Below are 6509 nucleotides of genomic sequence, written 5' to 3'. Positions count from 1 at the left end.
TTTCGCTGGTAGATACGCATCTTCCGTGCGCCATCCTTGGACAAACAAAGAGAAAAAAGGCCTTGGTGTTGAACTTGGTTCGATCCATACACAGTAATATATGCATCTGAAAATATTAGATACTAGTGGAAAATACCCAGCTTTGCCCGGGTGTTGCAAATGTCACAATGAACTTATTTGCTGCACCGCACTCAAAATTGTATTCAGATGATTTTTTACATTTCCCCGTTAAATTCACCAACTTTTTTGTAGATACAAACCTTGTGGATCCCAAAACGAATCGATTAGGGAAAAAATCTTGCAAATTGGTCAATTTTATTATATAGATTAACCGCAAAACTAATTATTTTCGGTTTGATTGTTTTAACCACGTTTAATTTATGGGACCTTCCGTAGTTCTGTAGTGCAGATCGACCATGACTCGTTTCGACTACCGGTCGGGTCTAGGAAATTTCCGGGTAGGTGATTTTTAAATTTCCCTACAAATATGTCATAGGAAAGCTGAAATGGTGACATAGTTTAGTTTCCTCGCCGTCAACAACGGTCAAGAAGTGCTTAACATTTCAGGACTCGTATAGTCCTCAACCACTTGCATTGAGTTCAATAAGCGTGCTGTTTTTACCGCTGCTATTCCCTTTACACCGGTGCAAGTTCACAATGGTTAACTTTCCTAGTGCATTGGAGCCCATTTCGACCCAAGCACATCCAAAAACAACGCTGTAAGTTTGTAACGCAACGAGATACAAATCTGAAAAAATCAGACTTTCCTGACTTTTAAAAACTAAGATTCCCTGAGAAAATCAGCTTCCAGCGACATCTAGGAGAGGCTCCACAAAAAAGTGAAACATTGTGCATTGGGGTCATTAGTGCATTTGGACCAAGGATTTCATCACGATCATAAAAGATAAAAATTCAACCGATTTTCGATCTTTAGACACCAAACGAAAGTTGTAGGTTACTAGAACAAGCTGATGGGGTGATTCATCCGAATTGACCTCTCTACTCTCCGGGGAACCTGTACTAAAGAGGTACTGTTTGAGCTTCTCAATTTGGCACCTAATTTTCGAGTTTCGTGTTATGAAACATAAAATTGTTTGCAAATACGTGCTCTGATGATCCCAACTGTATTTGCTATCTTTTATACGCCAATTATGGGCAAATTTATTTCTCGAGCGGCCATCTGAAAGATGTGGAACATCCGTAAAATGTCCAATTCCAAAAGGTCATCTCAGAGCTTGGCGGTTTTTTGGTAACCATTTATTCTGGAAAATTGTGGGTGCAAACAATAGTTAAAGTCTTCAGTGACCCCCAAATGTTCCCAAAACGACTCACCGGAAGAATCCGGAATAACCGTAAAAGAGGCCAATTTTAAAAATTCATTCCAGAGCTTCGCGATTTTTTCGTAACCATCTATTCTGACGGAAGTGGAAGTGGAAGTGGAAGTCTTCTGTGACCTACAAATGTTGGAACTTCTAGAGGAATTTAGTGGACATTCAGACGTCACAGAAAATTCCCACTATTGGTTGCACAATCACTTTCCCGCTATGGATGGTTTAGAAATAAAATGTGAAGCTCTGGGATAAACTTCTAGAAATAACCATTTTAGCGGATGTCCCAAATTTCCCGGAGAACCGTTTTATAATCATTGGCAATGAAAGAGGAGTTTTTAACAAAGTTCATCACTTAATGAAAGAGGACTTTTGCTGTCGATTACAGGCGGAACATGTCGCTAACTATGTTTCCTAAAAAAATCGAATGTAATTAACTTTTGGTAGGTCACAGAGGACTTTCACTATTGACTCCACATATAATTCACAGTTACTACGTGAATGCTAACAAAAATGCTCAGCTCTGGGATCAACTTTTAGGATTTACCTTTAAATAATTTTTATTATTGATTGCATAATCAAGTCGCTGATATAAACAGTTTCGAAAATTTGCTTTGAGATGAACTTTTGGATTTGGCCACTTTTACGGATGTTTCGAATTCGGAGAGTCCTTGTGGTCATCTCAGAAGACTTAAACAATTTATTGCGTACACAACTTGCCGTATGGATGGTGACGGATGAAATAGCGATGCTCTGGAATGATTTTTTGGTATCGGCCCCTTTTACGGATGTTCCGGATCTTCCAGTTGACCGTTTCGGAAGCATTTGTGGGTCGCACAAGACTTGCACTATTGAATGTACAGACGTTTAGCTGGTATGATTAGTTATGAAGAAATCGCGTAGCTATGGGATGTATTTTTGAAATTGGCCACTTTTACGTATGCTCCGGATCTTTCGAAGGACCGTTTCGGGAGCATTGTGGGATCACGGAAAACTTTTCAAAAATCAATTGATCCCACCCGATCAGAAAACACTCGCGAAAACAGTGCACAAGGTACCGCTCCCCGGGCCTGCAGAATCAGTGAAACGCCAGGCCCAACACGGGCCGAGTTGCCGCCGGAAAGTTGAACCACGTGTCTTCAGCATCACCACGCCGGTACCCAAGTCGGTGCCATTAGTTCCCGCCGTCAAAGTCCGTCCCAGTGCATCACATCCATGTCGACCAACAAGCAACTGCCGCAACAGTGAAAAGTGTCCCTATGTAATGATTTGCGCAAGTATGCTAAACCTAGAATAATCAATTTTTCGTGCTAGTACGATTTGTTAATTAAATAAATTCCCACAATGTTACTACGAGTCAATTTATAGTAGTTCTTTAATAACAAAACAGACATTTAGCATTGGTGTTTTTGTTTTCTTATCCATTATTCGCCGATATCGAAAGGTAAGTGGTAAGTCAGTCCACCTAATTGATTAGGATTTATCCAGAGATCGCCCAACAGAAACGACCCTGTACAAAGCGCCTTGCGAGCCTTTGTCTGGCACCTTAAACTCCTATAGAGCAGTGGTGCTCCCTAGCTTCATCAGCCAGGAATTGCTAAGACTTGGAAGGTTCACAATCCACTCACGATGAGGATAAAAAACTATCACAGTTTAAAACCAAAATGTCACTAGGGATATGTCCTATTCGGCCAAATGTCATATTCGGCCAAATGACCTATTCGGCCGGATGACCCTTTTGGCCAAATGACCTTTTCGGCCTAATGACCCTTTCGGACAAATGACCCTTTCGACCAAACGACCATTTCGGCCAAACGACTCTTCCGGCCAAACGACCCTTTCGGCCAAACGACCCTTTCGGCCAAACGATTCTCCCGACCACCTTTTCGCTAAACGACCCTTTTCGCTAAACGACCCTTTCCGGCAGACGACTCTTTCGGCCAAACGACTATTTCGGCCAAACGACTATTTCGGCCAAACGGCCCTTCCATATATTCGGTCAAATGTCCTATACGGCCATATGTCCTGTGCGGCCAAATGTCCTGTTCGGCCAGATGTCCTATTCAGTTAGGAAAATTATTTTGAGCTTTTTAGTGGAATGTCTTCACTTGTCATAAGATTTTTTCTTAAAGATTTTCTCGTTAAAGTATAATTTTCGAGCGCAGAACGGTTGTTTGACAGAAATCCATGTGGCTGAATACCACAAGGCCAAAAGTTGTTTGGCCAAATATGTCATTTGACCGAACATATCATTTAGCCGAAGCCCATCTAGTCTAAAGTTATTTTGCCAAAGGGTACATACGGTCGAAAATGTCGTTCGGCCGTTGCCGAATAGCTCGATTGGCCAAAATAGTCGTTTAACAGAAAGGACCATTTGGTCGAAATAGACATCCGGCCGAAAGTGTTGGAGTGCTTCGCAGAAATGTAATTTTCGGCCCAAATGACTCTTTTTGCCAAACAACCATTTCTATCAAACGGCATTTTCGGCTAATTGATCTATTCGGTAAAACAACATTTTCGGCCAACGATCATTTTAAAGCAAACAACTTGGTTGGCCAAATTACGAGCTCGGTTGAATGTCCCTTTCTGCTGTATGCCGCTATCGGCCAAATTACATTTTTGGTCAAAGCATTTTCCACCTATCAACCGTTTCGACAAACGTTCTATTCCGCCAAATGGAATTCGGCTTATCGTGTAATTGCCAAACGTCATTCGAACAAATGACTTTTCGCCAATTGACTTTCGGCCAAACAACAGAAATGGCCATTTGGCCGAATAAACCATTAGATCAAAACACATCTGGCTGAAAATGTCATTCAGTCGCACTGATTATTTAGCCGAGAAGGATATTTGGCCGAAATGGCCATCTGTTTGAAAGGACATTCGAAAGTATGATCCATTCGGCCAAATGACCCTTTCTGTCAAACGACCATTACGACCAAACCGCGTTTTCAGCCTGAAGACTCATTCTTCAAAAAGACCATTTTGGCCAAAAAACCTGTTAGAGACAACGGCTTTTACGGCCGATTGTCGCTTTGGCCAAATGAAGTTTTTGATCAAACCGTTTTTCATCTAATAACCGTTTCGCCCGAAATGTCACCGTGGAATTTTTGAAGAGTATTGCTTAGAAATAAAAAAAAACTGGCAAACTCCATTAAATTTTCTATGGAAATCCCGAACAGTTTTCCGCTAAAACATCTCTCGTGGAAATTCCAGAGATTTTCCCGTTATACTCCTTAAAGTTTTCCGCAGATGTTCCGCAAAATTTTCTGTGTAAATTTTGAAAAATACTCAACAGAAACTCCGAAAATCTTTCCGTTAATATTCTAGGTAAACATTTTCCTGTTCGAATTTGGAACAATTTATCGTAGAAAATTCCGAATAATTTTCCTTGCGAGTTTTAAGAAGCTTTCCTTGCAGTAATTTCCGTGAAAAATCCGAAAATAATTTCCAAATGAATATTTTGGAAAACTGGGGAATTTTCTGGGGAAGAAGCAATTTTGCCGAGCACAAATAATTATGTTTTGTTGAAGGACTATTATGTTATAAGAATTATTCTATTATATAACCGATTTCACTTTGTAATAATATTTTCTTCTGATCCCTACACCTACATCAGACTGAAAAGGAAGCTTAAAGGATTGGACTAGTCATCAACACCTCGAAGACGAAGTACATGATAGGAAGAGGCTCAATAGAGGGCAATGTAAGACATCCACCACAAGTTTGTATTGGTTGTGACGAAATCGTGGTGGTTGAAGAATTCGTGTACTTGGGCTCTCTGGTGATTTCCGATAACGATACAAGCAGAGAAATTCGGAGTCGCATCGTGGAGGGAAATCGTTCGTATTTTGGACTCCGCAAGATTTAATACAGCTCCCCGCCGTACCAGTCTGACGATCTACCGGTAGTCCTCTACGAACACGAGATCTGGAAGATGTTCGTGGAGGACCAGCGTGCACTTGGAGTTTCCGAAAGGGAAGTGTCGTATGAACACGAACCTTCTCCCATGGTTTTTAACGCTTCTAAGTATTTGAAGCCAAGCATCCAAGTGAAGCTACCTGTTTAGAAACACTTCCTTATTTGGCTACCTGTACCCACAATAGGATTGGGTTGGGTGGGTCCATTATAGTGCAATTACTATTTTACAAAAATAGTGCTTTAAGGTTTCCCCAAACACACGCGACACGACAATCGCGTCGCGATTCTATCGCATGGCGACTGCGATTCTGTCGCCGTTCGTATGGAAGCGTAAATGGAATATTGCCTGTAGCGACCCAACGATAGAATCGTGGCGACTAGTTGTCGCCATCGCGGCGATGAAATCACTTAGGTTTGGGGGATCCTTTAATGGTCATCCTAGCACTCACATGAGTTGCAGAATAATGGGTGGCCACTAAATAGCGGGAATGGAAAGAATTGTTCGGGAAGAAAACAACAGCTCAATCTGATTTACGTTATAGGTAGGGGAACGGTTCGCCACTTCATCTCATAGCTCCTATTTTCATCCCATCAAAACCAAAGAAATGGAAAGGAATTTGGTTTGTTTATTATTTTTGTGATTTTTTCAGCAGTGAGCACGCATGTTGACAAAAAGAAGCGACGAATTTGGTGCCGTATTTCTTTGTTTAGCGTCGTCCATCGTTATCGAGAACACCAGCAACGCGACTTCAACAGCAGCAGTACCGGTACGTCCCTCATCCCACAATTTCCGAACCCAGAAATCGCCTTGACCCCTGTTTTCGCCCACCTATTGGATCATATTGATTTTCCGCAAACTCCAATTGTTTAAACCTGGTAAAATTAAATTATTTTTATACAATTAATTATCCCCTTTATATAGTATATCGAATTGAACTGTTTACTACAATGAATCTGTAAAAAGCAACATTTGAAAATCATGTAGTAGGTATGAAGGTACTTTTAGTGTATCACGCATGAAAAATAGAAAAAAAACAACGAATGCTCATATATAAAGTAACTCATGGATTGTTATTTTTAGTTTAATTTTGTAACTAAATGTTATGCTTATTTATCGTTTTCTTGATGATTTTCATTAAATTCCATGATCTATTATGGAAAAATTAAATAAATCTAGTAGGCGAAAATTGGTTCTTGATCAAAGCAGCCGACCCAGATTTCGTCCTGGGCGAACTGTCATATATAGTTCAGAAGTCAGAA

Source organism: Armigeres subalbatus, chromosome 3, assembly GCF_024139115.2.
Source record: "Armigeres subalbatus isolate Guangzhou_Male chromosome 3, GZ_Asu_2, whole genome shotgun sequence".
In the NCBI taxonomy this organism is placed as follows: domain Eukaryota; kingdom Metazoa; phylum Arthropoda; class Insecta; order Diptera; family Culicidae; genus Armigeres; species Armigeres subalbatus.
This window is presented reverse-complemented; position numbering follows the sequence as displayed.